Here is a 13,792-nt window from a genome sequence, read left to right on the forward strand (position 1 = left end):
CCAAGAGAGGAATATGGTTCCATGTTGGGGCCGGCCTGCAGGTCTCATGCCCGGGTTCGAGCCTGGAAAGCATCTTGGAACTGGAAGAGAAGAGGGAGCCTAGACGGGTTGAGAAATAATGGAACCAAGACAACTAGTCTGCTCAAGGTTCACATGTTTAATGGCGGACACGCTTTATAAAGGAAGGGGGAAAGCCCATTCCCGCCAATTCATTCTTGGAGCCTGGAACCAGCTGCAGGTGATGACGTGTAGGATAGGATGTAGTCTCCGGAATAGTTCTGGGGCCTCTCAGCAGGTAGCAGTATGTTGAAGAGGAACAGCGACAGTGGCTGAACAATAGAGTGATCTAGGGAGGAAGGCTCTACCCTAGACAATCTCTTTAGTGGCAGCAAGGTCACGGTCTGGCTCAGCCTGCTTCAGGCTTGTGGGAGGCTACAGTTCCACTATGGTATATGTGAGTCTCCTTGGCACTAGTCCCCACTATTGGTAACATGTGACATGTATGCCCATAAAGTGCATGTGGAAATGGGATTCAGAGTGCAGGAAAGCATACAGTCACTGAAGCATTGGCACTGTGGTGTAGAAATGTGTCTGCTGCAGAAATGGCTGTAGTGCCTGTGGAGCTGGAGTACAGAGCATAGGTTCACATGAGCAACAGTGGCTCTGGAGCCTCCAGTATTGAATTGCTTGCCAGCAGTAATGTTGATGTCTGAAGTATGGCTCATTGAATGTCAGTGGAGCCAGGGTTCCGAGACCAGCTGTGAATATAGTTCATAAACCCAGGGCTTGAGATTCCGTGGCTCAACAGAGTTAGTTCCACCAGCCTGTAAAGATGGGCACAGAAATAGAGTCATGGAGGTGGCTAAGGAGCATGGTGGCTCTGTAAGACCATAATTCCAAGCTCTGGGGCACATGAAGTGTTGCGAGGTGTGTAATGGACAACTATGGGTCCTTTTTAGGGATAGGTCCAGAGTATCTCTTTTTTTCATGAATAAGTTTCAAACTGCCAGTGGCTGTTGATGAGTACAGCAGCAAAGAGCCATTTCCTGTGAAGAGAGGCCACTCAGAACACTGGCAACCATGGCAGTATTTATGCATTGCTGACATTGATGTCCCAGCTTTGTAGGAGTCTCTAGATGTCACAACTGTGTCTTATACCAACTTTTTTTCCCCTTTGAGATTATCCTCTGTTCTTTGCTATAATTCTTAGTTGGATACCTTGCCATTATTCTTTCTGAATCTCTAATTGTTGTCCCGTAATGGAGGGAGAAAGAAACACATTGCCTACTATTCTGACATCTGATTAATATCATTACCCACTAGACACTCTTAAGTTATTCATGGTTTAGACACACTTTTTAAAAGCACAAAAATCCCAAAGTCATTAAGAATATACAGATATTTACAAGGCTTAACAATAGAAGGCACATAATGAGGAGGGTCTTACTTACCAACATAGGTCTAATTTGTCTAGAACCAAACATTTATTTTGACTCAACAGAATTGAAAATGTTTGAATTTGCTCCCAGAGAAGATTAGTAGGCTATAATTTCCAAGCATTTCCCTGATGTTTCTTTAGAAAGGCAGACTGGTTTGTGCCCAAGGCTGCTCAGTGGCTCTCTGCGGGTAGCATCGGTTTAGACAGCTGCTGACTTGAAGTTACTCATGCATTCACTTAAGAGCATTTAGCCTCCTAAAGGAAAAGCTGCTTCCTTTAGTATAGTATAGTTAGTAAGTGTGGTTAAATAGGGATAATGATAATTATCTGTAATAGTTTTACAAACTTAAAATACTTTAGATTGTAGTTTTAATTATACTGTAACTAATGGTAGGGGTTGTGGTATCCTGTTTCACATGAATTACAATTAGGTCATTTTTATTAAACCAAGGAAATGATTTGAGTACAGTAATATCTGAGAGTACATTAAAATGTTAGGGGAAAGCTACTTTTAATAGAATTAGGAATTATTTAGTGTCTGAACAATGTGCCAAAGTTTTGCGACTTCTGGTGAACCTCTTGTAAGTACTTGGTTTTCTTCTTTCTTGAACTGAAAGTCTTTCATTTATAAAAAGGTATTTGCTTTTATTTTATATGTGTGGATGTTTTCTCTGGATGTGTATAAGTGTACTGCACTCATGCCCTGTGCTCATGGGGGCCAGAAGGACATGTTGGACCCCCTAGAACTAGAGGTATGCACAGGAGAGTCTTAAGCTATCATCTGAGGGCTGGGAACTTCTCCTGGATCCTCTGCAAAAACAGCAAGAGCTTTTAATTGCTCAGCCAACTCTATAGTCCGAAAACCCCTTATTGGTGGCTGAAGAAATTCTTTTCTATTGTTTTGTTTGGTTGTGCTTTAATAGAGCAAATGTGATTTGGAATAATGGTGTTTGTTTTTGCTGCTGATGTTGTTTTTGTCGTTGTCATTGTCGTCGTCGTTGACGTCGTTGTTGTTTGATATTTCCCACCTTTCTGGTTATTATCATTAAAAAGGAAATACAAACATAGGAAAGGGACTTCAGCTTAAAAATTTTTAAGAGTTCTTTTCACTTCCCCTTACCCTCACTTATTAAAAGTTATTATCGTAGAAAATATTTACGTTTATAAACTGTCTATAAAAGGTGTCCTCTGAGTACGGAGTACAATCTTGCATCCTACCATCCTTTAATCTCTTCATAAGTAACTGGAATTTAATTTTTATATGGTAATGTAACTTTTCTTCGTGATTTCTACTTGCCTGTGTATGTCTCTAGAAACATCCAGTATCATCATACACAATGTAAATTGACCATTTTTATCTGTGACCATGAGTTTTTCATTAATAAAACAGAAATAAATGCTATTTAGCTGACCAATACTTTTCTTCTGATCAGAAGAGTATTGCTATTAGTAAGGAAGTATTGCTTCAGATTTGGGCATAATATGTATACTACATATCAGCAGTGTGTACTCAGCTATTTGTCATTCTGTCAGGGTCTTATGGTCATGGCTTTTCTGCATTTCAGGCCTTCACCCTCCACCCTTTTCTTGTACATTCTCATCTGTGAAATATTTCACTAATTTCCACAAGCTGAATAGCCCAGATTGTTTACCAACCTAACTAATGAGATCTATCCCCACTCTCAATTTGTCCACAGGAAATGTGTGTGTCTAAGTCATTGCCATTTAGTTTTGCTTTGTGGTTTAACCCTTCTGGTTACATCTAACAGTATAGTCCCAGTTCACAATAGTTTTCTGCTACCAATATATTTGTATTTTACACCTTTATTTGATTTCTGAGTGCACCAGAGATGAGGGAACAAAGACAAGTTACAAGTTAAAACATTTTCTATAGCTCTTCCCAACTTATAACCTGCTGAGAACTACTTATTCTGAAGTTTAATCACATTCATGTTCTCCTCATCCACATGTCGCCAGATGTGCCTCATGCCCACATCACCTGTGGCAGACTCTAAATAGAAATGAACTCAACATGCATGCCCATTGCATCTGGTTGTTGTAGTCTATACTCTTCTCTCCACAAAAATTTAATTGTGTTCTCTTTAAGCTTTAAATACCTGTTTCTCTGCACAATATCACCATATAACTAAATATAAAGGTCCTGTTTATCCAGGATTTTAACCTATGTGTTTTACAAAGAATATCTTTATAAATCAGATTTTCTATAGTTTTGTCTTATCTTAAGATTCATTCTTATACCATCATTATGTCCACAATGTCCCAAATTCTCATAGTGTCTATATGCCCACTGTCACACAGTCTCATGGCATCAATATGTCTATATTGTCTATCTCATATTCTCATACCAGTGATATTTTCATGCGGTCCTACATTTTCATAGGATTAATTTACACAAGGTCCCACATTCTAATATCATTGATATTTCCAATGTGTCCCATATTCTTATACCAGCAGTACATCCATGATGTCCCACTTACTTATAGCATCAATATATCCACGATGTCCTACTTCTAATAGCATGGATGTAACTATAAGTGTCCCATGTTCTCATACAATCAATATGCTCATGGTGTCTCATGATCTCCTACCATCGACACTTGGTTTTCTCGAGCTCACTATTGCATCCTGCTATCTTTCATGACCACATAATATTCCTCCCCTCTAGAAGTGCCTTTTTCTGAAAGAAAAGGTGTTACACGGAAACTGTGTTAAGTGGCATAAGGTAATGACAATATTTAAATTTCCTAGTGACTCTGTGAGATTAATAAAAATGTACAGATGAAGCAATGGAAGGTGTTTTCAGGACCATCAGTGCAATTTTTTGTGACTGTGCTCTGTGCTCTTACCTAATTCTCACCCAAATTTTGATAAACACACATTTGCTCTCACTGTGCATGACTGATGTTCAAGAAGGGTGAATGTCACTGCAGGGTCTTATTGTTAAGAGCCTGATACACGGTGCATCATTACAACCTGTGTTAATCTGTTACGCCAATCATTTTCTTTAAGTATCTCCCCCATAAAGGATTCATTTCTGAGTGTTCTCCTTAGGATAGGTAGCCATGCTAATATTTCCACCATAATGCCTGAAATATTGGAATACAGTTAAGAGGAATTTGCATGTGTCTAGCGTGTACTTAGCACATAGGCTAAGTTTCTGTGTTCTAGAATTTTCCTCAAATATTTATGTGCATCAGTTATTATATACAACTTTTTAAATCAAGATTTTACATGCTTTCTGAAATTATATATAGTATATATATTACTATATATATACTATGCAAACTCTGCTACATGAATGGTTGGCTTTCTAGCATGTAGAGAAAACTTTTCTGGCATGTAGATGTTGCACAAATACTTTTTAAAATAATCAGAGGGATGAGAGCAAGAGTGTTTCTGTGATATTGGTAAAACAAATAGAAGAACTGTTTTCAATTGCAAGATGCACAATATCCTCCATATAGTTCATGCTCCTTGTCTTAAAAACAATGAATTCTTCCTCCAATATATTATGATATTATTATTAATTATTTGACTATTTCTGGGTTATTCAAAAAACACCATACATTGTTTAAAATTATAGGAGTTAAGATCAGTTATACATCTTAATACATATCACAGATTTGACAATCTAACACGTGCCTTGGTTTATTCCTAATTTTTAAATTTATTTTGTTGTCCTTTGCAGAATTTATTTTACATTGTGCAGGTATAGTAAATTCAAAATGTGGGAAAGTCCTTTGATCTGCCAGGCGATCAAATTACCTGAAATGACCATGTCTCTTTTCCATCCTTCTGGAATGATTGGTTAAATGTCATCCCCTCCACCCTCCTCAAGGAATAGCCAGACTTCAGGAGAAGGGACACTGGGTCTTTATTACAGCCTCAAGCTTTGTTTTACCCTGGGGGTGTTGTAGTCCCCTCTCTGCACTCTCTTTCATTCAGGACTTATTGAAGCCTTCTGAATTCTTTGGGATTTACTGTTGTCATTGTTTGTCTTATATATCATTGTCCTATTTTTGATGGCTCCTAATTCTTTGTTCATTCTAGATCAAATATTTGACTCCCTGCCCATGTCTCTTGTGCAAGTATCCACCTGTGTGTGTGCGTGCGCGCGTGCGCATGTGTTTGTTCTCTCCATTTTCAGATAACTGCCATATGTAATTCATTTTAGATAGATGTCATGCATAATTTTTATGGAAAAAGACATGGGAATTCTTCCCACTCTATTTAGAAAGATGGACCAAACTAAAACTCTTAGACATACACTATTGAATCATGTCATTTATAGTTATTGAACATTACATCATGAATTTAAATTCTCTATATGATAGTACCCTCATATCCTCATACCCAGTACATTCCAAAACCATCTTTTTTCTTTTTATGTATCTATTTACTTTAACTTAAAGAACAATGGTTTATTTGTTTTATTTTATTGATATGGGTGTTCTGTGTGCGTGCATCCCTGTTTACTGTGTGTTTACATGATGCAGTCAGAGACCAGAAAGTGCGGGAGTTACCAATGGTTGCAAGCTGTAATGTGGGTTCTGTGATTTTAACCTAGGTTTTCCAGAAGAGCAGTCAGTGCTCTTAATTCATGAGCCATCTCTCCCTATTCCCAACTTTTGCTATTTTAAATGAGATGATCTTTTATGAGAAATTGTGTCTTTTAGTAGATCTCTAAATTAGATTATTTTTTTAAATCTGAGTCCCTTCAATCCTATATTTGGTGTCAAAGGTCATTAATTAGAGAAAGAAAAACATTATAAGAAAAGATCTACCATGTAATTTAATTAAATTTTGTTAGATTGGCAGTAACATATAAATATAAATAATATAACTATAAATATAAGAACTACCCTTGGCATAAGAAAATAGCATGAATATAGGCTTATTATTACCAAAGTAATTGGATGGTTAGTGTCTTACACTGCCATACAGCCTGTTCTAGAAGAGTCTCCATCAGTCAGGTGCAGATCTTCCTCATATTAACTTAGAAAAAAAGGACCAGTTTTCAACTTATCTCTCCACTGCACCTGTGTCTCCATCAATACCTGTACTGCCTCTAAAAGCTAGAATCTACTGTTGGTTGACAGATTGAAGACCACACAGTCATGCTTCTCTAAAAGGCAATTGCTCTGCACCATCTACAGTGCTGGGTAAGAAAATGGTTGTTCTCACATTGTAGTTTTTTAGCCCCAAGGCAAGAATGTTTCCCTCTGGATTTATGAGGGAATCAAGTGTGATAGCATAGGAATATCAATTGCAAGTGTGTTTGTGTGCACTCATGTGTGTGTGTTTAAAAAGGCTTTGGGAAGACATGACTTCATAGCTTTCAGCAGCTTCAGGAGCTTATGTTTGCACCTCCTGTGTAGAAACACCAGACAACTAGTTTTAGTCCAGAGGTCTTTGAGTAGTGGATGTTCACTAATTATAGATACACACATTTTCACAAGGACCTCCCACAGTAGTATTTCTGCAAATACTATGATGGCATTTTAAAGTGCTAGGACCTGTTTCTTTCTTTATAGTGAATCTAGGCATAATTAAATGTACATCTTGTTGAACAGCTGGGGTTTTTTTTCCAGCCAGTGTAAACAATGATATGTTCTTTGAAGCTTAAATGCTCAGAGGGGAAAAAAAAAACTCAGAACATTGACACACCCAGAATAAAAAGTAATTATGGTCTAGAATATTTAATAGAGATAATCACATGATCCGCTGTGATTTCGAATAGAAGGGACCCTTTCCACATCGCCGAAATGACAAGCTAACTATTTTAGAATAATTCTTCTAAGAACTGTGACTGAAGGAGGCAGGTAAAAACGCTTCTACTACTTGCTGCCGCGTGTGTGTCTTTTATGTAATTTTTGTCTTAATTTTCATTTGTTCTTGTTGATGTCTCTGCGGTGACAGAGAAGGAAACAGCTCTGTGCGTTATACCGGTAGTATGGAATACCTGGGTTGATCCTGCACTGAGTTTGCCCTTTCAAACGAACGAAAACAGCAGATTCTGTCGTTTCTGCCCCCAAAGAGTCCAGCTTCGACATTCTGCAGCTTGCAGATGTCATTTCGGCACTGAGAATATCTTCCCTGAGAGGCTGCAGCCGGGCTGGAGACTTCTGCCTATGATTTAGGTTGTAATTTTATTTGTGGAAATAAACCAATCAGGGCTCTGCGATTGTCTTAGGGATGAGGTGATCAATAGCCCATTACTGGGTAGAGCCCAGGCTACAGGAAGTGCATTGAAGACTCCAATGCATGAATTATGCATGCCCTGCTCATTCTTTAGTCCCTGAACAGAATGACAGGGTTTGTGAAGTCGCCTCAGATAGTTTCTTGCATGAAGCGACTGCAGTGAAATGCTTAATATTTTCAGGCACAGAAGCAGCATTGACTCCAGCCAGCCAGGTTCGGGAATGTAAATCCACAGCTCACAGCCCAGAATGCTTTATTTGAAAGTATCGCTATGTGGAGATCCAGCTTTGCAGTCTTATAACCTGTTCTTTGCAGAAGGTTGGCTGAAGGATGGGAGCGGCTATGCCTGCCTCTGAGGTCACAGCATGAGGTCCTTTTAACTTGCCTTCTGCTGCAGAAGAGAAGCCCATTGTGTCATAACTCTCCCTGAGTCTATTCAAAGGGGCAATTTGAAGCAGATATTATAGCAAGATCGGCAGATGATTCAACCCACACGGTGAGTCCACGATTTTTCTCTAGGTTAGGTAATTGCAAAGGAGAATGTGCCCAGTTGGGATAACGGTGACGCGGTGCCGATGGTATAGATTTCCTCGTCCAGCCTCACTTATTACTGTGTAAACCGAGAGATGACATTATTTCATATATCAGACGGTATGGGTGTGAAGTATTTATTTTTCATGCAATGGCTTTTCGAGAACGTGCAGGAACTTAGATGTGTGCGCCTTGCTTAGATGGGTGCTGGCCGAGTGGGGAGGGGCAGCCTGGGAGTGAGCTGAATCGGTAAGTGGAAGTCACCTCCTGCTGGAGAAGTTTTAGCAGGGCTGTGGCTGGGCTTGGGCTCAGCTCAGATTCTTACCTTGACGTCCTCATTTCAAATTGTTCTCAAAGGTGATCAGACCCGAAAATGCAGCAGTACTCGGTCATACCCAAAAAACTGCCTTGCTTTTTTTTAATTTAATTTTATTTTTTTATTTTTAGCAGATGTAAGTAAAGAGAACGATTTGCAACAACATGTCCTTGAGGGAAGACCTTGTCAGAAATGAGACAGTTTGACTTTTTAAAAATTCATTACTTTATTTATGTACAGCCCAAATGTTGCCCCTCCCTCCTGGTATCCCCTCCCAGAGTTCTCCACCCCATCCTAACCCCCCTTCCCTCCCCCTCCCCCCCTGCCTCCTGGCATCCTGACTTTTACCTATGTTCTTCCTTGGCTGCCAAGAACACCGTATTCCAAAATGACAAGAATTACAAAAGAATACTGTAAAATTTACTTGGAAATTAGAGTTATTTTTTTCCTGCTGTTTTTAAAAATTAAGCTTATGACAATTGTAGACTTAGCAAACTGAACACAGAGTACTCCGTGACCTTATCGGTAATAGGGTTTTGTGAATTAAAACTGTTTGCTCAACATGGCAGTTCCTAAGTGCAACTAAATGTCCAGCACACGAATCCCTAAGCTTCATTTTAGGGTATAAAACTAGATCAATAAGTATTCACTGAAAGGCTTAAACTATGAGATTCCTTAAGGATGCTTTTCCAAGTACATTTACATTATTAGTGAATATATATATGCAATATAATAATTCATAAGTTATAAGACCTATAATATGCATGAAGCATATTTGTTGAGACTAAATTTTAAAAATATGGTCACCATCTATCAGTCACCAAAGTCAAGAAAGCCAACCAGATTGTTTTCTGGTTCAATGGGCTTCATTTTCCTGAAAAACAAAGAAATCCGTAACAGTGAGAAGCCGCCAGGCTATCCACTTCCCAATCCTTTCCCAGAACACAGCCTTTCTGCCAGCATTCCTCCATCCCCTGGGCCTGTGTCAGCAGCCTGGTGTGGCACAGACGGCTTACACCTGCTGATGTGTTCAGTCTGTAGGACTAGTCTAGTCCAGTCACACTAGGGAAGTCACAGGTGGAGTTCTCTCTGAGGGAAGGGAAGTACCTGCCTATTGGAGTCTCCTGATGCTGAGCCACAGTATTCAGTTCTCAAATGCCTACTGCCCGAGGTGGTTCTTAGCATCCAAAGGAAAATGGAGAAGACAGGAGGGGGACAGAAACTTAGGGATGCTGTTGCCTAAGGATGAGTAGTAAATACTGAGTGGTGAGAGTGATAACAGTACTGTGTGTTGCATCTGGCTGAGGGATGGATGTAGTAGCCAGACACAAAATACAAACTATGAAATGGGAATCAATAGAACTGGGATTTTATATGCATCAAGCTTATTAAACACTAGTCTTTCAGGAATTCTGAATGTAGTTCATTAATGTAAAGTTTGGTGATACATTTAAAAATTTTTTGTTAATATTTTAGAGTGAGACATCAGGAGGCATGAACATCTCAAAATGATAGACTCATAAATTTTCCTATAGGGAGTATGTATGATATAGATATGAAATGGACCCACTTTGTAACAAATTGAAGTAGAGGAGTGTGCTTTCTCTTCTACTTCCCAACCAGACTCCACGCATATTGGACCAACAGTGATATATTCTTTTTTCATGTTATCTGTGGGAATAACAAGTTTTCTTCTCTCTCTCATTTCCCGATCTGTTCTTGTCAAGCCTATACAACTAAACCTTATTAGGACAAATGAAAAAAAGGTTAGAATCATGCAAAATAGCACACACATATAAAAATAATTCAGCTAAGACTGTGGGTGTTGTGAATCACTTGTGGGAGATTAAGAGACATGGCAATCAATATTTGAAGAGGGATGTTGCTCCAATTTTCACAAACATTAACACATACACAAATTGATTAAATAATAGCTTATTTGCACAGTAAGAAAGCACCCCTTAGGGAATCCCAGGGACTGTCCTGAGCTCCATCCTTGCAAAAGCCACAAAGCTTTCCCTGTATGAACCGTAACAAAGATTGGCAAGGAGAAACTTCGTCTCCTTTGTCTCCCATTGGAAAAATGTCCAAAGTAGTCCCTTCTGAAACATTTTCCCTGAATATACTATATGAAATACTTTTCATATATACTCTTTTTTTAAGAATTTACTTTTTACTACACCTTAATTATGTGTAACTGTGTGTATGATGTGCTTGTGTGTGTGTGTGTGTGTGTGTGTGTGTGTTCCCAGAAGGCAGAAGTAAGCATTGGCTGCTAGAGCTGGTAGTACTTATGGCTGAATGTGAGTCACCGGATTCCGTGCCAGCAACTGAACTTGGTTCCAGTGGAATAGATGCAAAGGATCTTAACTGTGATGCCATCTCTCCAGTCCCCAGAAATGCTCTTTGAAATTGACTGAGGTGTGTGGTGCTGTCTGCCATTAATCCCCACACAGAGGCACGTGGATCTCTGTGAGTTTCAGGCTACATAGAGAGATCCTATCTCACAAAAACAAAACAAAACAAAACAAACAAAAAACAGGCAAACAAAAAAAGAACTGACTGGAGGTTCAGTCTTATAAAAACAGCTTAGTGTCTCTTTCACCAACTGACCCTCTTTTTCACTCCATTTTATTGTAATTTCTCAACACATTTCCTCTCAAGGGCAACCTAGTGTGATAAGTGTATATTTAAGGATCTAATGTGGTTTCTGGCCCTGTATAAGCATGAGAAGATGGACTTGATGTTCAATGGGATCAAATAAACAAAAACTTGAGAGCGGAAGTACAATATACTGTCAGCCAAAAGTATTTGGCAAAAGTCATAGAAGAACTGAAGACACAAGTATTGCCAGTTTTAAAGTGGATCCTGGTAGTAGAATATTCATGAGAAGTATCATTGATTAGGTTCCAAGCATCTGTTCTGAAGTCAATCATGAAACAGAGGACAGAGATGGTAGAGTTGGGCAGAAAGGTGATGGGGAAGGCTACCAAACCTTCCCTGCCAGAGTAATGTGTACGGCTCAATGCTGAACATGCTTAGCATCACAGACATTGATAGTCTCACTGGAAACATTTGCAGCCAAGGAATCTTGTGATCCATATCACATAACTCTCAAATTTCCTTTCTATGGCCATCGGTCATTCATTCTCTATGTTCTGAATATTTGACCTTGCTAGGGAACGAATTGAACTCGTTTTTCAAGTGTACACCACCAACTCAGAACCCACACTATAACAGTCTTGTTATTCTGGCCCATACTTTGGACCACGAATCACTTTCCATCATTGAGAGTGGGTAAAGGAGAAGATGCCTACTCCCTGTGTCCCAGAGCCTGTGAAATCAAACCAGCCTACTTAATGATCTCTGTTTTTCCCTTGAAAGACACAGAGCCCCTCACTAGCTCTGCCTTCTGATCATCCTCTTTGCATCTGTGCAAATCCTCCTGGTGTGAGGATAATGAACTGTCTTTTCAATAACCAATGAGTATCATCTCATTTCTACATCTTCTATCATCTTCAAACCCAAATAGTAAAGTCTGTCAAAAGCAAATGTGAAAACTTCATCTTATAATACATCTTAACAATACAAATTAGCATAACTAGAGTAGTAAACACCCACTAATTTAAGTGTTTTATTTGCCAAAATGCCTTTTAAAGATAAATCCAGAGCGTGCCTCCTATAAACCTGACCTTAACTAGTGTCAGAGTCACAGTAGATAAAGGGTAAATAACTTTGAATTATGAATAGGCAACAATGTATAATGTTGCCTGAATGTTTTCCTATGACCTACTCAACCTCCAGTATGCTTCCAACTACTAAGTAAGGCAAGCCTCCAATTGCCAAGTAAGTATTTCAAGACAGAGGGAAGATTCATGCTTTATGCAATATAAGTTTCAAAATATTAAAACTAAAATTACCAGTGCTAGCATTGTTTACATAATGTCTCTGATATCTTATGGTAACTGTAGCACATATCCTAATTAAAACTTATTTCTGTAACACTAAGCTCACGGAACTGAACTGGACCGAACCAATGTGAGAATGTACTATTAAAGAAAAGGTTGTCTCTAATCATTGTATACAGAATTCTGGACAATGAACCTTGCATAATTAACAGATTGGAACACACAGAAAGTAAGGCTTCAAAGAATAGTATTAAAACATTAGGTTTTATGAAGTGGAGTCATTCTATTGTTCAAGACCCTGTCATTGAATAATGTTGGACATGGCTCAGAATTTTATGATGTAGAAGAATTCAAATGCCAAATGTGCATTTGATCTTTTAAGAGGGTGAATAGTAAGTTGTTATTGTGATTGCGCTGGCCCTTTAAGAAATGAGTGTTTGGTAAGTTTATGTGTAACACTTGCCATGATTTTGGTTATGAATAGGTCGCAAAGATGTTCCTCGTGCTGGCAGATGGAAGGGCAGCAAGATAGGTGGCTGGGAGGAAAGCCGGAGGCGGAGTTGTGCTAGAAAGAACATAGCAAATTCAACAGATGGAGGATGATAGATCAGTTGGCAAAAAGAGGTGCTACAGGAGAACAGGGGAAGCTAGTGAAGACATGGATGGATAGACAGCCAGGAGTGGGCTAAATGAACCAGTAATAAAAGAAATAGAGCAGTACAGGGGCCCCAAAGTTCAAGAACAAATAGATAAATATCAAAGACGACAACTACAAAATTCCTCTGTATCTGAGCTTGGGAAAATATCTTCCTTTAAAATGTCTTTTATTATAATCTTTCAAAAATGCTTTAAATGAACAAAGATCTCATATACGGAAAATCTTTATTGTAAAACTTAGAGATTCATACTATGGAGGAAATTTATTCTGTAAAAAAATGATCATGGATGTAAAGTTAATCTTATTCCTTAGTTTTGTGTTTTCTGCAAATTTGGATTTTTGACAGCTTTTATTATGTAAATATGTCAGGACCTGGCTGGAAAATAATGCTGAGGTATATGGTCCACAGGGATGAGAAGTTTGATTTCTTTCAAAAGAGTAGTATAAAAGAATGGAAAATGGAAATACAGCATTATCCTTACAAAATGTCCTGTTTTCTCTGCTTACCAGGAGTGACAATAGCTATGTGCTCATTAACCTTAAGTAAGTAAATATGTTGTTTGTCCTGTTTTTGCCTTCAGCCTCAACTTCCCATATAACCACCATTTTTCTTAGGAAATAGTCTTACATGAAAACCCTTAGACAGTTAAGTAACATAACCAAGTTCCCTTTGATTAATAACTGTTACTATAGATTAATATATAAATGACAGGCTCACT

General features: G+C 38.6%; 1 protein-coding gene across 7 annotated transcripts in view; it reads left to right on the forward strand.

Moving 5' to 3' along the window:
- The window catches only part of Cntn1 (contactin 1), a 290,816-nt gene that overhangs the window by 102,354 nt on the left and 174,670 nt on the right, over positions 1–13,792 (forward strand). The window contains exon 3 of one of the 7 annotated variants that reach the window (NM_001358051.1): positions 13,584–13,616. The exons of 4 other annotated variants lie outside the window; for them this stretch is intronic. The gene's annotated coding sequence lies outside the window, so the exon portion shown is untranslated. Of the gene's footprint in view, positions 1–7,175; positions 8,157–13,583; positions 13,617–13,792 lie in introns of those variants that run through there. 2 more of the 7 variants (XM_017316423.2, NM_001159647.1) reach the window with 2 other exon arrangements.

Source organism: Mus musculus, chromosome 15 (genome assembly GCF_000001635.26).
Source record: "Mus musculus strain C57BL/6J chromosome 15, GRCm38.p6 C57BL/6J".
In the NCBI taxonomy this organism is placed as follows: domain Eukaryota; kingdom Metazoa; phylum Chordata; class Mammalia; order Rodentia; family Muridae; genus Mus; species Mus musculus.